This window comes from Hypanus sabinus, chromosome 16, assembly GCF_030144855.1.
Source record: "Hypanus sabinus isolate sHypSab1 chromosome 16, sHypSab1.hap1, whole genome shotgun sequence".
NCBI classification, from domain to species: domain Eukaryota; kingdom Metazoa; phylum Chordata; class Chondrichthyes; order Myliobatiformes; family Dasyatidae; genus Hypanus; species Hypanus sabinus.
In genome coordinates, this window is record NC_082721.1 from 50338118 (window position 1) to 50364722 (window position 26605).

General features: G+C 44.5%; 1 protein-coding gene across 8 annotated transcripts in view; it reads left to right on the forward strand.

Annotated features, from left to right (window-relative positions):
- Positions 1-26605, forward strand: part of tmem38a (transmembrane protein 38A) — a 135082-nt gene that overhangs the window by 8138 nt on the left and 100339 nt on the right. The window contains exon 1 of one of the 8 annotated variants that reach the window (XM_059991720.1): positions 22387-23765. The exons of the other annotated variants lie outside the window; for them this stretch is intronic. The gene's annotated coding sequence lies outside the window, so the exon portion shown is untranslated. Of the gene's footprint in view, positions 1-22386; positions 23766-26605 lie in introns of those variants that run through there. 8 annotated transcript variants of the gene reach the window in all.

Here is a 26605-nt window from a genome sequence, read left to right on the forward strand (position 1 = left end):
GTGGAAACTTGAGCCACTGAACTAAGTGATTTGATCCTCAGTGGAACCAGTGTTAACTTTGATTATAGATTGAATTGTTTTTGATTATCTATTAAACACGGATTAAATTGGTTGGGAGGGAAATACTTTAATGTTGACAAAAATTAATTGTAGAAGATCTTAATTTCATTAAGTCAAATAGGGTAAAGAAACTGGAGGACAACTGACAAAAAGAACATTTTCTTAGAAGAGAGATGTGTTCATAATTTGTCGATGATCATAAAATCAACAAAGGCCATTGTGAGCAAACAAGCAATGATTGAAGAATAATGTTTGAATCCACTGATTGTGTCAGACTTAAGTTGTTTAGATAGATTTTTGGGGCACTTGTCTGTTTTTGTGGATGTTTGCAAAGAAAAAGAATTTCAAGATGTATGTTGTATACATTTCTCCGGCATTAAATTGAACCTATTGAGTCTTGACCTGAAGTGTTAGCCCTTCTATGTTGGGCCATCTTGTTTGTGAAGAGGTTGTTTTGTTTTGCTGATATACAGATCTGTACAGTTCTCATTGCATTGGATAGCATATACAATATCGTTTTGTTTTCTTTTCTGTTTATGCTTGATAACAATGTACACAATTTGAACAGGGTGTACAGGTGGTTTGAAACCATCTTTGTCAAACTGAAAAACCCATCCCTGAGCAGAGGAGTGGGGTACGACACCAGCTACCTGCAATGCAGTCCTAACATCTCAACACCTGCATTTCCTCATCAGTTCACATCTCCATTCATGCAAAGATAAGACTAATGATCCTTTCATTACCTCTAAGACTCTTAACGGCCCTCATGTGATTGCTATACCTTTAAACAACACAGTCAGAAAACTACCTACCATGGACCAGAACTGAACAAGCCTCTTGGATGAGTGGTGAAATGTCTTGTAGACAACACAGCAAGTCCAGTTGCCTTGATTTATGACTGCTTGATAAAGAAAGGATACACTTCCATTGGATGGGGTACATCAAAGATTAGCTCTACTGGCTTTGAAGATTAAAAAGGGGCTTCCACAGACAGAGTGAGATGTACCTGTATTCACTGAAGTTAAAATTAGTGGAAGGTGCTCTTAGTGAGACAAAAAATGTGGATCCTCCTGGCTGGAGCATCTAGGAGCCATACCTCAAGATATAGATTAGAGATTTGGGACTGAGATGGGGAAAAACTTTGGAATCCATTTCTCTGGAATGTTTTGTTAATGAATAAACTAAAGTAACTAAGCTAAACTCCCTTACTGTAATAACTTTTCTAACTAGTTTTGTTGTACCTGTTGCTTCAGTAGTTGCTGTACCCTGATTCTTTAGAATTTAGTTATATTTGCTTGATGTACAGTACATCAAAATTTGTATTTTGTTACCTCATAATTTCAACATATTTTCAATCTTGAACATTTGATATGTTCGAATTATAAAAGAAATAATTTTATACCTGTTTCATTCTCCTGACTTTTCAATGTTCCTCTTTTCCTTCCAGTCCAGCAGTAGGTTCACTACTCATCAAAAATCTGAGCAAGTACTTTCTGTAGGGTTGACTTAATTTCCTTCAGCTGGAATAATGAGTACATTAGTAGATCACTGCTCAGGGCTTGAGTTTCAAGATGTGATAGATTACTAGTTTAGATCTTTCTGGCAGTTTTCGATCAAGCTTACATTCCAATTCTAACAAGATTATCAAAAATATTGAAAGGCTCTCCCTTTAATTAGATCTGAAAACTAATTCTAATGTGTAAAAGTGTAAATTGATAGACCTTTCTCATTAGTTTCAATATAATAATCTGAGGTTCAGGTAGAAGCCACTCATGTCTATGCCAATTGTGTTGAGGTTGAGAGGCTTGGGAGCTTTAAGTCCCTTGGAGATAAACATCATCATTAGCCTGTCTGGGTCTAGTCACAACCAAGAAAGCTCACAGATATCTCTATTTCCTCAAGAGGCTAAAGAATTTGCTATGAATCCTCTGACTCTCACCAATTTTTATCAATGCACCATGGAGAGCATCCTATCAAAATGCACTACAGCTTAGTATGGCAACTGCTTTGACATTGACTGCAAGGAATTAGTGTTGTGGACACAGCTCAGCATATCAGGGAAACCAGTCATCTCTATGGACTCTGTTCATGCTTTTCGCTGCCTCAGCAAAGCAGCCAGCATAATCAAAGACCCCACCCTAGACATCGGTCTTCTCCATCTCCATTGGGCAGATTTAGAAAAAGGCCTGAAAGCATGTACCACCAGGCTTAAAGACAGCTTCTACTCTGTTGTTATACAGTAAGTGCAATATCTACAATAAGTTGGACTCAAGCTGTTCTTGACCTCTCCAAATCGGCTCGGCGCTTGAAGCAATCAACCCTTGCAACAGGGTTAGTTGGATGGTCATCAGAACTCCTCTGCCTTGGTTTCACCTCTCCAAATTGTTCACTCCAACCAGCACAGCTGCAATTCCAAGTGCATTAACCTTGCAATGCACAAGCAAGGCACATCTCCTGAACTCACTCACCCTCTCTCACTTCCTCAGTGTTTGCAGTGATAGTTTACCACAATTTACTTCAAAAGAAGTGTAATTAGTAATTATTTTAATTAAATTCCTTTTGCTTTTGAACTTCTAGTAAACTGTCGCATGCCTACAGTAGAACCATCTTAAACTAGAACACAGAGTATTAAAAGTTAAGTTAAACTTATATTTTTTGTCACAGTTGGGCATAGCTTCATGTTACAGAAGATCATAAAATGGTCCATTTTCTGGGGCACAGATTCCACCCCCCCCCCCACCCCTGCAATGAGTGTTCTATATTCTATATGTTTTTGCTACTGAATTGGATAGCATCACTTTATACCACATCTTCCACCTCACTCAATTTGCTTGAATTACTCTGGATCCCACATTCACTGGTTCTTCCCCATTCTCTCTAGCAACTACATCTTCTAGCTATGGAAAATTTTGTAAGCTTGAATCGCCTTTCATAAATTTATGCTGACTTTGATCAAACCATTCACTATGTTCCAATTTGCCTGCTATTCCATCTGTAATAACCGATTCAACTATTTTTCCCATGAATGATATGAATTTATTTGATCTATAATTCCCTAGATTATCCCTCCCTCCCTTTTTGAATAGTGAAGTTATAGTGGCTATTGTCTAATCAAAGGAATTGTTCCAGAAATTCCAGTTTTTCGAGGAAGTTACCAGGAAAGTGGATGAAGGGAAGGCAGTGGATGTTGTATACATGGACTTTAGTAAGGCCTTTGACAAGGTCCCGCATGGGAGGTTAGTTAGGAAGATTCAGTCGCTAGGTATACATAGAGAGGTAGTAAATTGGATTAGACATTGGCTCAATGGAAGAAGCCAAAGAGTGGTAGGAGGATTGCTACTCTAGTGGAGGCCTGTGACTAGTGGTGTGCCACAGGGATCAGTGCTGGGTCCATTGTTGTTTGTCATCTATATCAATGATCTGGATGATAATGTGGCAAATTGGATCAGCATATTTGCTGATGATACAAAGATTGGAGGTGTAGTGGACAGTGAGGAAGGTTTTTCAAAGCTTGCAGAGCGATTTGGATCAGTTGGAGAAATGGGCTGAAAAATGACAGATGGAGTTTAATGCAGACAAATGTGAGGTATTGTACTTCGGAAGGTCAAACCAAGGTAGAACAAGGTAAATGGTAGGACACTGAGGAGTGCAGTAGAACAGAGGGATCTGGGAGTACAGATACAAAATTCCCTAAAAGTGCCATCACAGGTAGATAGGGTCATAAAGAGAGCTTTTGGTATATTGGCCTTTATAAATCAAAGTATTGAGTATAAGAGTTGGAATGTAATGGTGAGGTTGTATAAGACATTGGTGAGACCGAATTTGGAGTATTGTGTGCAGTTTTGGTCACCTAATTACAGGAAAGATATTAATAAGGTTGAAAGAGTGCAGAGGTGGTTTACAAGGATGTTACCGGGACTTGAGAAACTGAGTTACAGAGAAAGGTTGAATAGGTTAGGACTTTATTCCCTGGAGCGTAAGAGAATGAGGGGTGATTTGATAGAGGTGTATAAAATTATGATGGGTATAGATAGAGTGAATGCAAGCAGGCTTTTTCTGCTGAGGCTAGGGGCGAAAAAAAACCCAGAGGTCATGGGTTAAGGGTGAAGGGGGAAAAGTTTAAAGGGAACATTGGGGGGGGCTTCTTCACGCAGAGAGTGGTGGGAGTGTGGAATGAGCTGCCAGATGAAGTGGTGAATGCAGCCTCACTTTTGACATTTAAGAAAAACTTGGACAGGCATATGGATGAGAAGGGTTTGGAGGGATATGGCCCAGGTGCAGGTCAGTGGGACTAGACAGAAAAATGGTTCGGCACAGCCAAGAAGGGCCAAAAGGCCTGTTTCTGTGCTGTAATGTTCTATGATTCTGTGGTTTTAATTTGAAGGAGGTTTGAAAATGATCACAGATGTTTTGACCACCATTGAAACCAGTGAATGTTTGTGATTTCTTGTTCATTCTGTGGCCCCGCTGACATTCTTTGTTTATGAGCTTTTTACCATGACATTCCAACATAAAACCCTGCTTTATCTGACAACTTAATATATTTTCTTGGAGATTTTTAAAGCACTAGGATGCAAACTAAACACTTGCTTAAGATGGTAACTTCCTTCTTAAGGATTCATGTTTCTCGAAACATTCAAAACAGACATGGTCAACCTTGACCCCATCATTATTTTCAGAAGATGCAGCATGTTCCTCATGTTCTTTACATTTTACAGTAACAATCTTGTTTTCTCTTGGATCATCATCAAACTCATACATACCATTGATCATGATCCTCTGACCACACACTTGACCCTTTTTCTATTAACATCATTATAATATGACACTGTGCTACACGCAGTGCTAAAATAACGACACGGAATCGGTAAACTGCAGTTAAAGTAGATTTTATTCGAACTTCACAGCCTTGCTTTAAAACCTCCCAGATCCCGCCCTCCCCGGGCACGGATGCTGTAGGGGACACATACTCACAATCCCGTGCAGGCTTTTCCCTTTGTTGGTGAAGCAGACCTGGCGCCCTTTTGGGACTGGCCTTTGTGCCAGCGTGCTGGCTATTTGTGAGCCGGTTTGAGTGCGCTAGGAAGTGGGTCCCCACATAACCCCCCCCCCCCCAATGTCCACAGTCTGGGCCGGACCCTGTTTGGGAGGTCGGCCTCTGCGCCGCGGTGCCGGAAACTCGACCGGTTGCGCCAAGTCCACATGGGCTGGTTTGAGTCGGTCCACCGTGAAAACCTCCTCTCTCCCCCCAAAGTCCAGCACGAATGTGGACCCGTTGTTCCTGAGCACCGTAAACGGCCCCTTGTAGGGCCGTTGCAGCGGTGGCTGATGCCCTCCCCTTCGTACAAACACAAACTTACAGTTCTGCAGGTCTTGGGGTACGCAGGTCGGGTTCTGCCCATGCTGCGAAGTGGGTATGGGGGCCAGGTCACCAAGCCTCTCGCGTAGTCTGCCCAGGACTGCTGTGGGTTCTTCCTCTTGCCCCCTTGGGGCTGGTATGAACTCTCTGGGGACGACCAGGGGTGCGCCATACACCAACTCGGCCGACGAGGCGTGCAGATTGCCTTTGGGCGCCATACGGATGCAGAGTAGGACCCAGGGAAACTGGGTTAGCTCCTCTCAGGCGGGCCATGAGAGCCGACTTTAGGTGACGGTGGAAACGCTCCACCAGGCCGTTCGACTGTGGGTGGTAGGCAGTGGTGTGGTGCAGCTGTGTCCCCAAAAGGCTGGCCATAGCTGACCACAGGCTGGAGGTTAACTGGGCGCCTCTGTCGGAGGTAATGTGGGCCGGTACATCAAAGTGGGACACCCAGGTGGCGATCAGTGCCCGGGCGCAAGATTCGGAGGTGGTGTCGGTGAGCGGGATCGCCTCTGACCATCTTGTGAACTAGTCCACGATAGTCAGGAGGTGCCGCGCTCTGCGCGACACTGGCAGGGGGCCCACGATATCCACATGAATGTGGTCGAAACGCCGGTGGGTGGGGTGGAACTGCTGCAGCAGAGCTTTGGTGTGCCGCTGCACCTTGGCCGTCTGGCAGTGCATGCACGTTCTGGCCCATTCACTGACCTGCTTGCGGAGTCCGTGCCAAACAAACCTGCTGGAGACCATCCGGACAGTTGTCCTGATGGAGGGGTGCGCTAAGTTATGAATGGAGTCGAAAACGTGTTGCCACCAAGGTGCCGGGACGACGGGACAGGGCTAGCCGGTGGCGACGTCACAGAGTAGGGTCCTCTCACCTGGGCCTACGGGGAGGTCCTGGAACTGCAAACCGGAGACTGCGGTTCTGTAACTCGGGATCTCCTCATCTGCCTGCTGCGCCTCTGCCAGCGCCTCAAAGTCTACCCCTTGGGAAAGGGCATGAATTTTAGGGCAAAAGAGCGTGTTCGCCATGACATTGTCCTTAACCGAGATGCGCCAGACGTCCGTCGTGTATTCAGAGATGTAGGACAGATGGTGCTGCTGGCGGGACAACCAGGGATTGGACACCTTCGTGAACGTAAAGGTAAGCGGCTTGTGGTCCGTGAACGCGGTGAAGGGCCTACCTTCTATGAAGTACCTGAAATGCCGGATTGCCAGGTATAGCGCCAACAGTTCCCGGTCGAAAGCACTGTATTTGAGCTCGGGTGGCCGCAGGTGTTTGCTGAAAAATGCCAGGGGTTGCCAGCGACCCGTGATAAGTTGCTCCAGTATCCCACCAACTGCCATGTTAGATGCGTCCACTGTGAGGGCGGTAGGGACATCCATTCTGGGGTGCACTAGCATTGCGGCGTTTGCCAAGGCTTCTTTCATTTTAATGAAAGCGGCGGCGGGCTCCTCGTCCCAGGTAATGTCCTTGCCCGGACCCGACATCAGGGCAAGCAGGGGGCGCATGATTCGGGCAGCTGAAGGGAGGAAGCTGTGGTAGAAATTGACCATACCTACGAATTCCTGAAGGCCTTTGATTGTGGTGGGTCGGGGGAAATGGCGGACCGCGTCTACCTTAGCAGGCAGATGGGTCCTGTGGCCCAGGACGTCGATGGCGTCGAGCCCGAACTGGCATTTGACCAGGTTGATTGTTAGACCGTACACACTCAGTCGGGCGTAGAGTTGACGGAGGTGGGACAGATGCTCCTGACGACTGCTGCTGGCTATGAGGATGTCATCCAAATAGATGAATGCGAAGCCCAGGTCGCGTCCCACCATGTCCATTAACCACTGGAACGTCTGTGCGGCATTCTTCAGGCTGAGCGGCATGTGGAGGAGCTCGAAAAGGCCAAACGGGGTGATGAGAGCCGTTTTGGGGACATTGTCCGGATGCATCGGGATTTGATGGTATCCCCAGACGAGGTCTACCTTGGAGAAGATCCGTGCGCTGTGCAGGTTTGCTGCAAAGTCCTGAATGTGCAGCACAGGGTAGCGGTCCGGTGTGGTAGCCTCATTCAGCCTGCGGTAGTCGCCTCATGGTCTCCAGCCCCCTGTCGCTTTTGGCACCATGTGCAGGGGGGAGGCACATGGGCTGTCGGACCGCCGAATGATCCCCAATTCCTCCATCCTCTTGAACTCCTCCTTCGCCAGTCGGAGCTTGTCTGGGGGAAGCTGCTGAGCACGGGCGTGGAGGGGTGGTCCCTGGGTCGGGATGTGGTACTGTATGCCGTGTCGGGGCATGGCTGCCGTGAACTGCGGTGCCAGAACCGATGGGAAATCCACCAGGACTCTGGTGAAGTCGATGTCGGACAGCATGATGGAGTCGAGGTGTGGGGCTGGCAACTGGGCTTCTCCCAGGAAGAACGTCTGAAAGGTCTCAGCGTGGACCAGTCTCTTCCTTGGCAGGTCGACCAGCAGGCTGTGAGCCCGCAAAAAATCCGCACCCAGAAGCGGTTGGGCTACGGCAGCCAGTGTAAAGTCCCACGTGAACCAGCTGGAGCCGAACTGTAGCTGCACTGTACAGGTGCCGTAGGTCCTTACTGTGCTGCCATTCACGGTCTTCGGGGGGGACCCAGTGCCCTGTTGCGGGTGTCGTAACTCGTTGGAGGTAAGACGCTGATCTCGGCACCGGTGTCGACCAAAAAACGGCGTCCCGACCTCTTGTCCCACACATACAGGAGGCTATCCCGATGGCCAGCCGCCGTAGCCATCAGCAGCGGCTGGCCCTGGCGTTTCCCGGGAAATTGCAGGGCGGGCTACAGCGGCGGGCTTCTGCGCCCCACCGCTGGTGGTAGAAACACCATTGTTCGTTGGGCTGCTCACCCCTGCCTCTGGGGTTAGCAGGCTCTGTGGCCGGGCCTGGTCTGGTTTGCTGCTGGGAGCATGGCCTGGTGATCTGTGCGACAGATGCCCCACTCACCTTCTTGGCGTTCCTCGGCAAGTCCGCCCGGGCTGCCACCTTCCGAGGGTCGCTGAAATCCATGTCAGACAGCAGCAGGCGTATGTCCTCGGGCAGCTGCTCCAGGAATGCCTGCTCAAACATGAGGCAGGGTTTGTGTCCGCCGGCCAGAGACAACATTTCATTCATTAAAGTCGATGGAGGTCTGTCTCCCAAGCCATCCAGGTGCAGTAAACGGGCAGCCCGCTCGCGCCGTGAGAGTCCGAAAGTCCTTGTGAGCAGGGCTTTGAATTCCGTGTACTTGCCATCCGCTGGGGGAGACTGTACGAACTCCTCAACCTGAGCCGCTGTGTCCTGGTCGAGGGAGCTCACCACGTAGTAGTAACGTGTGTCCTCTGAGGTGATCTGCCGAAAGTGGAATTGGGCTTCTGCTTGCTGGAACCACAGGTGAGGTCGCAGTGTCCAGAAGCTTGGCAGTTTCAACGAAACCACATGAACAGATGCAGCGTTGGTCATCTCCGGTCCAAAAACCATTTGGACTGTCGGGGTCACTAATTGTAGCGGTGTGCTACACGCAGCGCTAAAATAACGACACGGAATCGGTAAACTGCAGTTAAAGAAGATTTTATTCGAACTTCACAGCCTTGCTTTAAAGCCTCCCTGATCCCACCCTCCCCGGGCGCGGATGCTGTAGGGGACATGTACTCACAATCCCACGCAGGCTTTTCCCTTTGTAGGTGAAGCAGACTTGGCGCCCTTTTGGGACTGGCCTTTGTGCCGGCGCGCTGGCTATTTGTGAGCCGGTTCGAGTGTGCTAGGAAATGGGTCGCCACAACACTGCATTTCTTGAGTAATGTTCTGGGCATCAGTTTTTACTTTACCCATGTTGTTAAAGACCGTTTGCACTATGGAAATTTAATGAACAGTTGTTGCCCACTGTTACTCACTTTTATTAACTACATGCAGCTCCAATTTGCTGAGATTTCGTAGAAGATGTGCAATGCTATGAACTGCTGCTGCAATTTGAAGAATGTCCAGATACATTCTGATGAATCCCACTGACAAACAGAACTATGAGATAAAGCTGGTTGAAAGGAACTACATTAGCTCAGAAATTGAGCTATACACTCAGTTTGCATGGAGCTGGGAAACCTAATGGATGTGCAAGAGAGAAAATTTTTGATTCTCACATCAGAACATAGAACCATTCAGCACAGGAACAGACTTCTTGGCTTACCTTGTCTGCCCAATCGTGATGCCAACCTAACTTTCCCATCTGCTTGCACACAGTCCTTAACCCTCAGTTCTCTGGCTGATAACGAAGTCTATCTAAATGCCCCTTAGTAATTTTACAACTTCCCCTGACAGTGCATTCTGTAATGAGAAATTGATGATTTGGTATTTAAAGAGCGTAATAATGTAATCTGGTTGAGTGGTATTGTAGCACCAAACTTGTACTCAATGTCAATAAGACCAAGGAATTGATTGTGGCCTTCAGGAAGGGTAAATCAAGGAAATACACACCAGTCCTCACTAAGGGATCAGAAGTGGAAAATAGGAACAGTTTCATGTTCTGGATGTTAACATCACTGAGACCTATCTTGAGCCCAACCTATTGATGTAATTACAAAGAAGGCATGACAGTGACTATATTTCATTAGGAGTTTGAGAAGAATTGATATATCACCAAAAGACACTTGCAAGTTTCTACATGTGTACCAGGGAGATCATACTAATTGGTTGCATTACTGTCTGGTTCGGTGGGGCCACTACACAAGATCAGAAAAAAAGCTTCAGATAATTATAAGCTCAACCAGCTCCATCATGGGTACAAAACTCCCCGCATCGAGGACACCTTCAAAAGGCGATGCATCATTAAAGACTCCCATCACCCAGGACTTGCCCTCTTCTCATTGCTGCCAAAGAGGACACTCGCAAAGTATCAGGAACAGCTTCTTCCCCTCTGCCATATTTATTTTTTATATATTATTGTAATTTATAGTTTTATTACTATGTATCACAATGTACTTCAGCTGCAAAGCAACAAATTTCATGGCATGTGCCGGTGATATTAAAATTGATTCTGACAACATTTTCTATATGCAGTGGATTTTGATTAATTTGAACACATCAGGGCCAGTACATTTTGGCCCAATTAGCCAAGGTATCATGGAAATAGTTAAAATGGTATTTATGTAAAAATATAGATAAACTACCATTTAACTGAGTAGCAAATTATGTATTCAAATGGAATATAGAACAAATTAGAGCACTACCAATACTGCTACAGTACTATAAAACTGCATTATTTCCTAATAGTAATTGATGAAGAAATCCATCCAGTATACGCTTCTGTGTTCATTTGATTGACTGTAAATGAGCAAAATCAGCACAGATACCTAGTGCAGATAATGGACTGCCTTCATTGCTTTTTGAATTGGCATCCGTTGGCCCAAATAGATAACAAAACATCAGCACACACATTTGATGTGTTTTAAAAGCTGTTCGCTCTAAGCACGGTGTAGTGTCTAACAGTCACCAAGTGCACATGACTCACACTAGTTAGAACTGTTCGGCAAGAGTATCCTGTTCCAATTAAGCAGCATAGTATCCCAAATAAATAAAGAGAATCCAGCAATGTTCTTAATTAGTTTATGTTCCAAATAAGCAGCTGCCCCAATTATCTGATGGCCCAATTAACTAGAATCCCCCATAGAATGGAAATTTATTTGCTTCAATCAAAAATCAAAGTCATAAATCTGAATAATGTAAAATATTAAGATAAGGGGCATAAGTTGGCTCTGGTGTACTAGGAAGCTTCAGTAAAAGAGATGTTAAAGTCGAATCTGAACAAAACTAGAGAGACCACCTTATAATTACAACAGTTTACTGCACACCCTCCTGCAGAAGTTTGAGACCCAATTGTCAAAGGGAAGGCATGTAAGTACTTCCACCATCCGACAAGTGGGTCCATTCCCTCAGGTTACTCTCATATATTTATACATAGCCCCATACATTATTGTTGCAAGATGTTGTTTAAACTGGTACGCCCACCAAGTCTGTTGGTGCAAAACTTTGTTACAGATAAGAGAGTCTGCTAAATCAAGGCTTAATTCCAGATGAATGTGCTGTCCAGTCCTTATCAGTTATTCCCTTTGCTAGGCCATGACTAAATTACAGATGGATGTTCATTCCTGTCCTTATTGGTAAGTTGTCCTCCTCCTACTCAAATGAGGGTACAATGTATCAAACTCTCAGTTTCTCTCTGCAAGCCGGGGAGAAATTAGCTGACTGCTGAAGGGAGAGTTTACTTCAGTTCAAAAATTTCTATTCAGTCCCAATTATTCTTCTAGCCAGAGGCTACCTAGGTTCAAAATGATTTTTTTATATCCTCAATTCCTCATTCCCTCCTTTTGATCATTTTATGATAACTCTCAGGGCCCAAAAGTTACAATCGGATCCCACTGCTGAAGCAGCTGGACACCAGTGGCCACAGGCATTACAATACAAGAATGACAGCAATTGCAATAAGCATAATACTTCCATAATGCAATACCATACCACCGATGTTCCTGAAGAAGCTCCCAAATGACCACCATCCTGCTGCCAAACCCATGCAACCTCTGTCCTAGGTTACGAATCTTTTGTATTTCCTGGGTTATATGCTCAGAAAGGGATGATATGTTACTAGATATGTTACGTCGGGTATGTCAGTACAGCATTCTTTCCCTATAATGGTGCATGTTCCTCCTTTTTCTGCCAGAATGAAATCAAGGGCCATCTGATTCTGTCAGACTGTTTGCCGGATTGCAATCATTTCAGTGGATATTTCTGTTCCTTGGACCTGTGTTTCTGTCTACAATATTGCAGTATGTCTTACAATATTGTCTACAATACCCTGCAGTATTGTTGGTCAGCTCCTCAAGTGCTGTAGCTTGTGAATTCCTGGCTACTCCATAGGAGAGAAAAGCGATCAACTAAAATCGCTCAGTCTGTTATACCTGTCTGCTGCATGTTCCAGTGGAGGTGATCCTGCATCTGGGCCATGACTCTCAGGTGGGGTACTAAATATGCTAGATAACAACAGCTGGTGCACTCTTTGCTGAGACTTTGCAGATCCCATCTGCTGGCAGTTTCCCTTGGGAGTCATATATAGGCCTGATTTCCACACACCCAGTAGGTGCCATTTACTGGTTGGGGAGGATCTGAGTGGTATAGGTGGTACAGCTGCTGTTTCCTGGAAAAAATTCAAGATCCAAGATGGCAGTGCGACGCAGCTTGCTGTGGCCACTTGGGAGCTGATTATCTGTTATTTGTTAAACGGGGTGCCGTGCGCAGTCATAATCGGATGAAAAACAGACGTGGGATCATGGAGGAACATCTGGAAATCTCCAGGAAGACCTTCTTCGTTGCTGCTGTGAGGTCCGGGTCTCTGCTGGGAAGAACGGGCCATCAGTCCTTGGGGTCGCGTTGCCGATGTCTTAATACGCTCGGCAGAGGATGGTGCTCATTGAAGCTGTGCTGGAGGGGATGGTCGGAGGCTCGGAAGTTCGACGGACTCTGAGTCCGCTGCAGTCGGAGTGCTTTCACTGTGTGCTGCATCTGCGAGGCTGAGTCGGGTGGTGCTGTGGAAGTCCTTAGTGGGGGTATTCCCTTCTGCCACTGGCGTGGGATGACGAGTCTATCGGGACCCTGAGGACTTTTGGAAACTGAGTGGTGGTTTCTTTAGAACTTATAGTCTTTTAACATCTTTGGACTATTTTTACTGTGCCCACATGGTCTTTTTTTTAATCAATTATGCTATTGTTTGCACTGTTGTAACTATGTGGTTTTGTGCAGGTCTTGTAGCTTTAGTTTTTGGTCTTGTTTTGTCTGGTGGGATTGGAGCTCCTTTCCGGGAAATGCGCTATGATGGTAGCACGATATTAATACGCAGCAGCCTCTCCAGACTCTGGATTGGGGATTGCCAAACGTTATGTTGATTTTCTGGTGTAGTCTGTTTTGTCTTGTGCTTTTGTGATATCATTCTGCAGGAACGTTGTCTCATTTTTTAACTGCATTGCATTTGTGGTTTCTAAATGACAATGAATCTGAATCTTCCCCTCCCTAGAAGTTACAGTAACAGTTGGCATTTACTACTCTGCTGCTGGGCACCAGCAGTTATGGCCAGGATGCATATTTCCCAGTATATGAGGTTCAGTTTGGTGGGGGCCTGAGATACCATCCCACAAAACACTAACAGTCACAGTCATGTCTGACTGGACTACAGTTCAGCGTCTCACTACCTCAAGTGTTATTTGAGAAAGCCCAGGCTGAGAGTTCCTCACTCTGGTTGAGCAGGATTACTGACAATGGAATCATAGTCTTACCATGCTGCAGAATTTCAGTGCAAACCCAGCAGGGGTTCTACTTGTTTGGCATAGGTGTGACAGAGAGACAGAAAGGTGTTGACATGAGGGCCCCAGATGCTGGGGTGAGCCCTCTCAAAGGCATAAGCACAAACAACACTATCAACCAATACATTTTCCTTTAGACCAAGAGAGTCTTACTTAATTCCTTCAGTAACACGTTTGCAATCTGTTCAATCAACCTACCAAGATTGCCCCTTCAGCTTCACAGCCATGGGAGTGGTCAGTAACACCTGATATGGTCCTCTACACCGAGGTCTGAGTTTCCCTCGATCCCAGTTCTTGATCAGGATGAAATCCCCAGGTCCTAGGGTGGGATAGTCACTCCTCTCTGTGGGGTTGTTCTCTTCCTTGTAAGCCTGTCATACCTGTGAATGTAATACTTGGAGAAGTTTGGTTAGTTGGCATATATATTTCCCCATCTCTTCCCCCAGGGTATGCATATCCAATTTTGCTGGTAGACTTTCTGGGAGTAATGGTATTCAAGATCTTGGTCCCCAGGATGTCCTCATGGGCCGTCCATAAATGATTTCAGCTGGTGACAAACCTGTTTTCCCCTTTGGGTTAACCATCATGTGGAATACGGCTAGTGGTAGGACCTTCAACCATGTGAGTCCAGTCTCCGCCATTAGCTTGGCCAATTTACTCTTCAGAGTGCCATTGGCTCTTTCCACTATGCCAGCAGCCCATGGGTGGTGTACACAGTAGAATTGTTGCTTGATAGCTAGTTCGTTACAGACCCCTTCATTTACTTTTGCCACGAAGTGTGGGCCATTGTCAGAGCTCAGCATCTCTGGCAGGCCGTACCTGGAAATTATTTCCCGTAATAATACTTTCACAACAGTCATAACAGTGTTATTGGTAGTTGGAATAGCTTCAAAGCATCTACGAAACACATTTATAATAACTAAGCAGTATCTATAGCAATGTACTCTAGGCCCTTCAATAAAATCAACTTGTAGACATGAAAAAGGTCCACCTGGCAGGGGAGTCGTACCCGGTGTGCAGGGTATAGGTTACCTCCTTTCCCAGGTGTGCATAATTATGTATATAATCGACCAATATTGTTAAAAACTGTGTAGGATCACAAACCTGTCCTGCTGCAGTGATCCAAAAACCTAGGTCGGGGTCTTTCTGGTGCCCCATCTGGGACCACAGTTTGCGCTCCTCCTCAGAGGAGTCACCCTGAAAGGTATGTACCTCCCACATGTCTGGCATACCCGTTCTGCTTAGGTCACAGAGTGTTGCTTGATGGGAACCCGAAAGGACTACAACTACCGAGGATTGTACCTCACTCTTCACTGTCTCATCCGCTAAATCATTGCCTTTAAAGACTCGGTTGGACATGCGGATGTGGCCTGCACATTTAATAATAGCCAAAACTTGAGATAGCTGTAGAGCAGTGAGTAAGTTGTTTACAAAGGTGGCATTACTAATGGGGTGGCCAGAGGAAGTCAGGAATCTCTGATGTTCCCAGAGAGCCCCGTAGTCATGTGCAACTCCAAATGCATAATGGGAGTCTTTGTAAATGTTCGCACTTTTGTCTGTTGCTAGGATATAGGAATAAGTCAGGGCAAACAGCTCAGCCTTCTGGGCGGAGACAGCTGCTTCAAAAGAGACTTGCTCCATTACTTCACTGTCCGTCACGATCGCATAGCCAGAACATCGTTTCCCTGCTAATCCACAAAAGAGCTTCCATCCTCATAAAACATTGCCTCGGGCTTGAAGGGGGTATTGTGGAATGGATGGGAGAGTCTGTCCTTTCACGGTGATCTGGACAGGGGGACAGCTGGTGCGGCCGACTTCATGGCCTGAAATGGCCCAGAGATAGAATACAACGTCCTGGGTTCGGTCAATATTAAAAGAGTGTCTTACCAGATATCCGGTCTTCACCTGAGACTGCTTCCGGTATCGGAGTTGGCCCACGGGCAAGTCTTGTCAATCTCTCTTGGCGCTGGAGGCTTGTTTCGTCAGGGTGTAGGCAAGGAACCCTAGGCTCTTTGGCTTGAACCCAGGGCAAACCCTAACAGTGATATGGGGAATGACCAGTTCTGTCTGTTACCAAAGGAAATCCGGAACTTTGGCCAGTAATGCACTGCCCTCTTTTCCTTTAACCTCTCCAATCACCATGACTGGGAACTTCTGTCCCTTGAGGGGTGCATAATATTGGCTTTCCTCAGTGGCACACCCTGTAGGGTCATAGCACATGGTCACATGACTGCTGGCAGAAGGGGGGGTGTCAAACAAAGTGGAGTCCAGATTAAGTGCCCACCACTGGAGGGTCGGAAGCTGTCAGTTGTTCACTAGTTCCATGGTGATACCCTTGTCTGTGCGTAGAATCTCAACTTCCAACGGACAGAGCAAGTCTCTCCCTGCTAGATTACACCCCAGACTGGTGGTGACTAAATGAAACCTCACACTGGTTCCCCTGGAATTCCACCTGCAGTGGCTGGGTACATGAATACATATTTTCCGTGCCTTCGAATCCAGACAGAGCGATTGTAGTGTCCAATAGCTGGAATCCCTGTTCCAATACTATTTCCTGATCGAGAGTGGATGTGGTTGCTCCCCCCCCATATCAATCATAAACGGAATTAGAATTCCAGCAACATACAATATTACATTAGGTGGTACTCCAGTAGGGAGCATCTTTGCTTGTCAATTTCTAAATGGGTTGTGGGCAGAGAATGTGGTCATTGTCCCCACCTGTCCCTTGGTAGGTTTTTGCTCCCATGGACACCTTGCCCTCCAAGGCCCAGGACGTCCACAATTGAAGCACACCCCACTTGGTCCAGGATTGCCCCCCCCCCACCATACCCATTGCCTGTCTGTGATAATAGACCAGGCCTACCATTCCTAGAATCCTGACGGTTGGATGGAAGCCGTTGGGCTAGCATTCAGTTGGGTCCTGTCCAATAAGAATCCGGGTTATCAGGGTACGGCCAATCGGGAAAATGATCCCAGTTCCGATCCCCAGATATAGCCTGCTTGCGTCCTTCTCCCCACTGAATATATTCACTTTTAATATTAGTTCCCTTTGGGTTGATCGGGATTCGAAAGCCGAGTCCCAATAATATGTCAAAGCTCATTGCTTTCAATTTTGGTCTTTGTCAGGCCAATCCATTTTATTTATTTTAATCAAATTGGTTAACTTAGTTGGTAAGCATTGGAGCAGTAAGGCATTAAACTGCGGGGACGGATTCCCATTATTAAAGGCCTGGTCTCCTGTGAAAGTGCCGTAGCAGGCCACAGATCGCCCCTAGTAGTCTGGTCCCGGTTCCCCAAGCTTAGGTTTACATTCAAGTAGAGATGTTTACAGGTTGCTGGAGAGCCCTTTCCAAGGCTTGAATAATCTGGTCTGTCTGTTCATTTTCACTATGGTTGCCCACCTGTAATTCCTGAAAGGTTTGGTATCTTAATTCTACCTTCCATTTCCGCTCCTCATCAGCTGAGAGAATCATGCAGCAGAGACCGCCGCATTATACATTTGTATAGTACTGCAGACATACTGAGCAAACTGTGCTGGTTTTTCTTTTCTATCTGGGGCCTGATTCATGATCATTATCATTTCTTGAGGCTTCCAGGATGCATACGCAGGAATCACTGAGGGCTGCCCCTCCTCCGCTGCTCGTGGACTGGGCAGCATTCAGGTGGGCAATTGTCTTTGTGGAGTCATTGAGGTTTTATTGGATTCTTCCCTTCCCGTCTCAGAACAATCCTCGGTATCCCCTTTCTGGATCTCAGGGTATAGGGACTTCCCCTTCCCTGCCACCGCTGTTTTACCCGAGCGGCCACCGTATCTGAATATTGGGAGGATTGGGGTTCGGCAGCACTGGGTGCACTTGGCCCCTAGTAAGGTGAGGGGGAGAGGATACGATGGCTGCCCAATCCTCATCGCATCCACTGTCCTCAGACAGGGTCGGTATGCCAGACGTGGGTTTGGGATCCCTTGTTTCCCTATTAGTTCAAACTCTAGACTGATATTTTTGCCCTTCTCTCCTATCGAGGTCAGCCTTGGTTTGTTTGCGTTTTCCTTTTCTCGTTTTTGGCGCCCATTCGCCCATTCATGCTCCACATTTAGCGTCTCCCAACTTTTTGGTGTTCCCTCTGTAGTACATAACTCTATCCCTTTGTCACACGCATTATTCCTCCAACTTGCTAATAATGTATTGTTCCACTTTACATCTGCCTTTTCCTTTCATTCCTTTACCAACAATTTCCACATCTTTCTACAGTTCTTTTTCCATATCAAATTTACTGATTGTTCTCATGAGGTAATAGCCCAGGGATTCCCCCCCCCCCACCCCAAGTGGCCACATTTCGTTCCTCAATTTCTTATTCAGCGCTACACCCAACATTCACAAGTTTTTTCCCTTGTCTGGATAACTCACACATATTGTGTAAGGCTTTCCTGGCCCACTCGTATCAATCGACTGCAATTGACCCATGTTCTCTAATTTACCCAGCACAAAGCCTCCTGCTCAATTAATAAATCAGATAAATTTACCCGGCTTGGCACCTCCTGCCCAATTATTAAAATTTGCCTACCTTATACGAGTTTCCCAGCAGATTCTTTCCCGATCCCTTCAAGATTGTGCAATCAGCCTCGGGCGAAGGACCGCGCCTCCAAAGGAACTAACATAGAGTGATATAGGATAAAATACCTATTGGACACCCAGTCCCCAGAGTGGTCCAGCCACTTACTCAGCCCATCTGCTTGGCACCCCCTCTATTGGGATCCTGTTTGTAACGCCAAATGTTAAAGTCAAATCTGAATAAAACTCGAGAGACCAGCTTCTTATAGTTACAACAGTTTATTGCGCACCCTCGTGCAGGAGTTTGAGACCCAATTGTCAAAGGCACCATCCGACAAGTTCCCTCAGGTTACAGTGTATATTTATACATAGTAAGCCCCATAAATTACTGTTGCAAGATGTTACTTGGACTGGTATGCCCACCAAGTCTGTTGGTGCAAAACTTAGTTACAGATGAGAGATTCTGCTAAATCAAGGCTTAATTACAGATGGATGTGCTGTCCAGTTCTTATCGGTGAGTCCTCCTCCTCCTACTCAAACGAGGGTACAATGTTATCAGACTCTCAATTTCTCTCTGCAAGAAGGGGAGAACTTAGCTGACTGCTGAAGGCAGAGTTTATTTCAGTTCAAAAATTCCTATTCAGTCTCAATTATTCTTTTAGTCAGAGGTTACATAGTTCCAAAATTATTTTTTATATATCCTCAATTCCTCAGAGATGATTGCAAACAAACAATAGCTCATGTTTAAGTAATTAATATATTTCCAATTAAGGTAAAGTGCAACAGAAAATATGGTCCAAATATTGTTATCATGGTTATAGGTAGTATCTATCACCAAGGATCCCCATCATCCAGTCTGACTGCTAACAGTCTAACTCTCTAACTGCTGTCCTGAAGGAGGAGCCTTAGGTTCCATGCTGCAGGTTCATGAACAGTTATTACCCTTCAATCATCAGGCTCCTGAATGTCGCTTGTCTATAAACTGAACTGATTCCACCACCAGTGGACTTACTTTCAAGGACTCTACAACTTATGTACTTAATGTTAATTAGTTACTGTATTTAGTTAGTTTTTGCCATTGATTGTCCGTCTTTGTGTATTTTTTTCATTGATTCTATTATATATTGTTCTACTGTGATTGCTTGCAAGAAAATGAATCTGAGGCTAGTACCTTTTTCTATGTCTTATAACAAACAACTATGAACTCAGAGTGGATCAATCATAAGCATTTTTATTTTACTTGCAAGGAAAGACCATCACCGCACAAGCCAGTGATAGCTCCAATAAAACAGTTAGTTACTCCTTTATACACAAGTGTTATCTACCTGCACTAGTTTAGGGACAGGGTGCATAGGGACAGTCTGCTTAATTAGTATACTTGCCATTCTTCCAGTAACCAAATCCGCTTGTCTATCTGCAATTTGTCATATACTCAAGATCTGTTGGCATAATGTTGCACTCTGGTACAATACAGGCAACACACATAAAATGCTGGAGGAATTCAGCAGGCGAGGCAACATCAATGGAAAAGAGTAAATGGTCAAAGTTTCAGGCCAAGACCCTTCATTGGGGCTGGAGAAAAAAGATGAAAAGTCAAGAGTGAGAAGGTTGGGGGAGGGAAGAAGAGATACAATGTGAAAGGTGAATCTGGAAGGGGGGCGGAATTGGCGAGATAAAGAGCTGAGTAGTTGTTTGGTGAAAGAGATAAAGGACAGGAGAAGGGGGAAGGGGGAACCTGATAGGACAGGACAGAAGGCCATGGAAGAAAGGGAGGGGAGAGGAATACCAGAGGGAAGTGAAAGGCAGGTAAGGTGAGAGAGGGAAATTAGAATGGGGAATGATGAAGGAGAAGGGTGGGGGGGCATTGCCAGAAGTTTGAGAAATTAATGTTCATGCCATCAGGTTGGAGGTTACCCAAACGGAATATAAGGTGTTGCTCCTCCAACCTGAATGTGACCTCCTTGTGGCAGTAGAGGCCATAGGCTGACGTGTCAGAACAGGAATGGGAAGTAGAATTAAAATGGGTGGCTCAACTAGTTGACTGTTTGCTCTTCTCCATAGATGCTGACTGGTTTGCTGAGTTTCTCCAGCATTTTGTGTGTTGCTTGGATTTCCAGAATCTCACATTTTCTCTTGTTTGTGACTAGTACAATACAGGTTCCATTTTGTTACAGACAAAATGCCATTTTGTGACTACAAGTACATTTCCACAATGGTAACATATACATATTTTGATAATAAATCTACTGTGAACATTGAGCTTGAACAGTAAGATTAAGGAAGACCCCAAGGCATTCTACACGTTTGTGGAAGAACAGGAGTATGACTACAGAGAAGGTTGGACAAATCAGGGAAAGAAGAGCAATGATTGGAGGGTGTGGTGGGTGGCAAATGTTATTTTTATTCAACAAAGGGAGTGGGGATAACCTTGGTAATTATAGACCAGTGAGTTTTACTTCAGTGGTGAGCAAATCATTGGAGAAGAATCTTAGAAACAGGATTCACGATCATTTGAAGAAGCAAGTACCTGATTTGGGATAGTCAGTTAGTTTGACATTGTGATGGGCAGCTCATGCCGCACGAGTCTAATTGAATTCTTTGAGGATGTTGACAAAGCACATTGATGAAGATAGAGAAGTAGATATGGTGCATATGGAATTTAGTAAGGCATTGAACAAGGTTCTCCAAGGCAGGCTCATTCAGAAAATCAGGAGGCATGGAATCCTGGCTTTATAGATTTAGGATTAGCTTACCCATATAAAGCAGGGATTGGTTGTAGATGAAGTGTTTTATGCCGGGAGGTTGGTGGAGTTGTGGATAGATAGTGTGGAGAGTTGCCATAGGTTATAATGTTACATTGACAAGAGCGTAGAACTAGTCTAAGAAGTGGCAGATGGAGTTGAATCCAGAAATGTGTGAGGTGATTCACTTTGGAAGGTCAATTTTGAAAGCAAAGTACAGGGTTAATGGCAGGATTGTTGGCTGAGTGGAGGAACAGAGAGATACTGGGGTCCATATCCATAGATCCCTCAAAGTTCCCACACAGGTTAATAGGATTGTTAAAAAGACTTGTGTATTGGCCTTCATTAGTCGGGGGATTGTGTTCAAGAGCCGTAAGGTAATGCTGGAACTCTATAAAACCCTGGTTAGACCACATTTGGAATATTTGTTAAGTTCTGGTTGCCTCATTATCAGAAGTGTGGAAGCTTTAGAGAGGGAACAGAGGAAATTTACCAAAATGCTGCCTGGATTAAAGAGTTTGCCTTATACGATAGGTTGAGCAAGCTAAGGCTTTTTTCTAGGCAGTGCAGTAGGATGAGGGGTGACTTGATATAGGTGTCAAGATTATAAGAAGTGTAGATCAAACGGACTAGAGACTTTCTCAGAGCAGAAATGACTAGTAAAAGGGAGCTTAGTTTTAAGGTGATTGGAGAAAGGTATGGGGTAATGTCAGAGATAAGTGGAATGCCCTGCTAGGGTTGTTGGTAGAGGCAGATACCGTAGGGGAATTTAAAGAACTCTTAGAATGGTACATGGAAGATAGAAAAAGGGAGAGCTATGTAGGAAAGAAGGATTAGATTGTTATAATATGCTATGTTCTATAACATCAAGTAACATGAGAATACCACTAACTGCACATTCTCCTCCATCCCGTCCTGCAAAATCAAAAAGAAGAACTTTGGTGATTCAAGGTGGTGGCTCACCACTATTTTTGAGGGTAATTGGATTTGGGCAACAAATCAGAAAAGCCAACATGCTGAATGAATAAATGATAGAGAGAGGTAGCCATAGAGACAGAGAGAAAGGAGAGGCTGGGGAACATTCTTCAAAAATTGGAGAATAATACATATGATCTATTTGACTTGACACTTATGGTATCTTAGGCTTGTTTGTTATTCACATCTTGGCCAGGTCAGTCAGCATCCAGAGACTAACCTTCATCAGCATTACTAACAAAAAGAGAGGAAGTAAGTTGCAAGGAAGTGATAATTGGAAAAGGTAAAAGGGCTGGAGAAGAAGGAATCTGATAGGAGATGAGGGGCGGGGGGGGGGGGGGGACAGCAAGCGGGAGGTGATAGGCAAAGGTTCTTGACAAAGTGGTCCACCTATCTACGTTGGGTCTCACCAATGTAGAGGGGAAGCACTGGATACAATAGATAATCCCAACAGATTCACAGGTGAAATGTTGCCTCACCTGGAAGGCCCTGAATAGAGGTGAGGAAGGACGTGAATGGGCAGGTGTAGCTCTTCTGTTTACAGGGATAAATGCCAGAATGGATATTAGTGGGTAGGGTTGAATGGATAATGAAATCAGAGAGAGAGTGTGGGGGTGGGGAGGTAAAAATGTGTTATATATATCAAGCTTGCCTAACCAACCAAGTTTAAGTATTTTCTTTTATTTCAGATTTCTATTATCTGCAGTTTGTTACCATGACATTTTTTCAAAGATCAAATATAAAGTTAGCAAACTGAGCACCATTTGTTGAAGCTATCTTTATTTCTCAAATAATTCAAATGTTTGATCCAAGCTTTAGCAGCAGTAAACTCTAGTTTCCATTTAAGCAATTATGATTCCTCATGCTGTATACTCCACACTTCCCTCTGCAATTGAATACTGGACTTCTTAAAAGAAAGGCCATAGTCAGTCCATGTGGGCAGCAACATCTCCTGTCCCATTACACTGAGCTCTAGTGCTCCCCAAGGCTGTGTCCTTAGTCCACTGCTGTTCGCACTGCTAATGCATGATTTTGTCGCAGGATCCAGCTGAAATGTGTCATCAAATTTGCAGATGACACAACAGTGGTTGGCCTTGTCAATAACAATGATGAGACAGACTATAGAGAGAAAGTGGAGTGGCTGGTGGATTGGTGTGAGAAGAACAAACTGAACCTGAATGTGGAGAAGACAAAAGAAATCATAGTGGACTTCAGGAAGATACAAACCATCCCCCTCTGCGAATACATGGTTCCTCTGTAGAGTGATTTAAATGCACCAAGTTCCTGGGAGATCACATCACAGATGATCTCACCTGGTCCCTTAATATCACCTCCCTGAACAAGAAGGCGCAGCACTTTCTAGAAGATTGAGTAAAGCAAGGCTCACACCTGCCATCTTAACTGCATTTTACAGGAGCACCATTGGGAGCATACTGACAAATTGCAACTCCATCTAGTATGGAAGCAGTCGAGTATCGGATCTTAAGTCCTACAAAGGACTGTGAGGACAGCTAAGAGGATCATAGGGGTCACCCTACCATCCATTGGGGACATTCATCTGGAGTGCTGTATACGCAGGGCCCTTGGTATTATTAAGGATCCCACCTATCCATCCATCCAGCGTCCTCTGATTTTCTTACCATCAGGCAGGAGACTCCGATGCATTAAAAATACGAACAGGATGAGAAACAGTTTCTTCTCACAGGCCATTAGGCTTCTGAACTCCTGGCTGCATAATAGTTGGTATGTCTCTGGTAAATTTGTTCCATACCTTACAATATTTAATATTAATGCACCAGTTTGTTATTTACGTGTGAATAATCTGTAGATTTTATCCTTGCCTTCATAAGTTTTTCTGTGTTAAGTGTTTTAGACCCTGGTTCAAAGAAACGTCTCATTTCTACATACATTATATATATTATATACACGTAAGTAGTTGACAACAAATGACAACAAACTTCACTTGACTTGACAATAAAGTTGCTAATTTGTTCTGCAAAGGCTGTGGCACTTTTAACCTGTAATTCCCCTCTCTATGCTCTTTACCATCACCATCCTTAACAGCTCTACAAAAATGAATATAATTGTATTTTTTTCCTCTCAGTATCTCCTCAAATCGGTTTCCTTACTCTACTGTAATTCAACTTGAAAAGGCAGTGTTGATCAATGATAGTCAGCTTTGAATTTTTGGTATGTTGGTAGTAGATCTTTTCTGACAAGTATAATAGATTTTTTTTGGAGATGTGACTAACTATATTGATGAGAGTAGTATAATTGATTGGTTTACATAGATTTCAGTAAAGCATTTAACAAGGTCTCATGTAGAAGGCTGATCCAAAAGGTTAGAGGTCAGGGTATCAAGCAAGTTGATAAATTGGTTCCAGAATTAACCAGGGCATGAGACAGAGGGTGATGGTGGAGTGTTGTTTTTATGGTGGAAGCTTATGACAAGGCAATGTATCACAGATATCAAGTATTGGTACCCTTGTTGTGTATATTAATGTCTTAAAATGAAGCTATGATTAGTAAGTCGACAGAAAAAAAAGGTGAAATTTTGATAGGAGTGCCATCTTAGGCTACAGAATGTTATTGATTAGCTGGTAAATTGACACAGCACTAACAGATGCAATTTTAATGGGGTCTGCATTTCCTACAGCCGTAGATATAGTGTATGAATAGTAGATTCCTAGGAAATACAAGTTCAAAGATCCCCGAAAGTAGCAGTATAGATAGAGTGATGAAGAGGAAATTTTGGATGATTACTTCAGATAGCCAGGGCTTAGAATATAAAACGGGGAAGTTGTGGTACAATTTAAAGAAAAACATTGTTAGGTCACAGCTAAAATATATTGTGTGCTGTGCTGGTTGCCACATTAGAAAGGATACATTTGTGCTAGAGAGGGTGCAGAGAATGTGGAGCAGAATGCTGCCTCTGATAGAACGTTCCACCCATGAGCAGAGACTGGATAGAAATGAGATGCATTGGAGGGGCAGAAAAAAGTAAGAAAGCAAGTAGTATACATCTACGGTTTGGGAAACAGTGTTGTGTGGGCTCTTACATGGTGAGCTCAGTTTCAAAACAAAACATGATGGTTTAAACTCCAACTGCACTAAACCTGTGCTCCTTTCATATACCAGGGCATTGGTTCCCATGCTTTCTTTAAACTCCTAGCTATGTTCCCCATGCTCCCTTGTTTCCTGTGCTCTTTGAAACATAGTAGATTCAATGTCAAATTTATTATTTTACTATGTAACTTCTGGAAAAACAGGAATCAAAAGTCTGTTGGTATATTGAATACATTAGTAGCATAGCAGTTAGCTCAGGGCATTGGAGTTCAATTCTAGTGTCCTCTGTAAGAAAGTTTGTTCTTCTCATGTAGGTGTGGGTTTCCTTTGGGTGCTCCCGATTCCTCCCACACTCTAAAGACATACTGGTTAGTGGGTTAATTAGTCATTGCAAATTGTCCTGTGATTAGGCTAGGGTTAAATAGATCGGTTGTTGGGCTGGAAGGGCCTGTTCCATGCTGTATCTCAATAAAATAGCCAGAAACTTTTGCTTATCCAACACAGTCCCGAGCATGCCAGATTAATGGAGTTTTACTGTATCTTGATTGTTCCGTTTTCTTCTTTACCCTTTGTACAAAACATGTCTTGAAGTTAATTCATTGACATAGACAAGTTGAAAGAGAGAGCTAGTCACAGATACTTCAGCTGCAAAATAAGTTTATACATTTCACTGCATCCAAAGACAAAGCACATAAATGGTTAGGAAGTACTTCAGTGTATAACTAGTTTTTGTGAACTGTTACATACCCGTGACACATGACAGTGGTGGTGGAAGCTATACTGGACTTAAGGTAGTGGTCTTGTGATGGCGGAGTGACGTCATTTTCCCGCCAGTAGAGGTCATGTGACAGGTTTTTTTTACAGGGTATAAAAGGAGGACCCCTCCCTGTGAGGTGGGGCATTTCGTGGCTGGATTTGCCATTTTGATTCCATGCCACTGCGTGGTCCAATATTATGACGCAGATTGGTTGAAAGATGGAGTTTTATTTAATGCCTAAAGTTTAAAAGGTCATTGCCGGCAGTTTCTTTATAATACTGCCAGTTAAAAATCAGTGGAGAGTGAAGATCGGAGTTCGGGAGTTAAAAGACCGAGGAAAGTCAGGTTCGACCTTGTTTGATCCTCATTTGGAAGGAATTCATTAGCTGTCCCTCTGATAACCCCTGTGAATAGCAGAAAGGGTTTGGGTACAGTTTTGTCAAGGAAAGGTCAGTGCCTTTAAGCCGTTTCATTTTCCATCTTCATAAATTCTCCATGGGAAAAGTATAGTTGGACTGGGAACCGCAGCGACACGACGTGAAAGAGAATTTAAATCATCTAAAAAGTCTCTCCTTTAATGGACTGTAAGCATTTTGAACTTTTGCAGTACTACTTTGAAGAACTGTTTTTGCAACATTGCTTTAAGAACTGTTTAAGCTGCCGCACAGCAGCTGATTTCCGGTTACGTTAGTGATTTGTTTACTTTTGGGGGTTTGTTTTTCAGTGTTTAATAAATGTTTTATTTGTTATAAAAACTCCT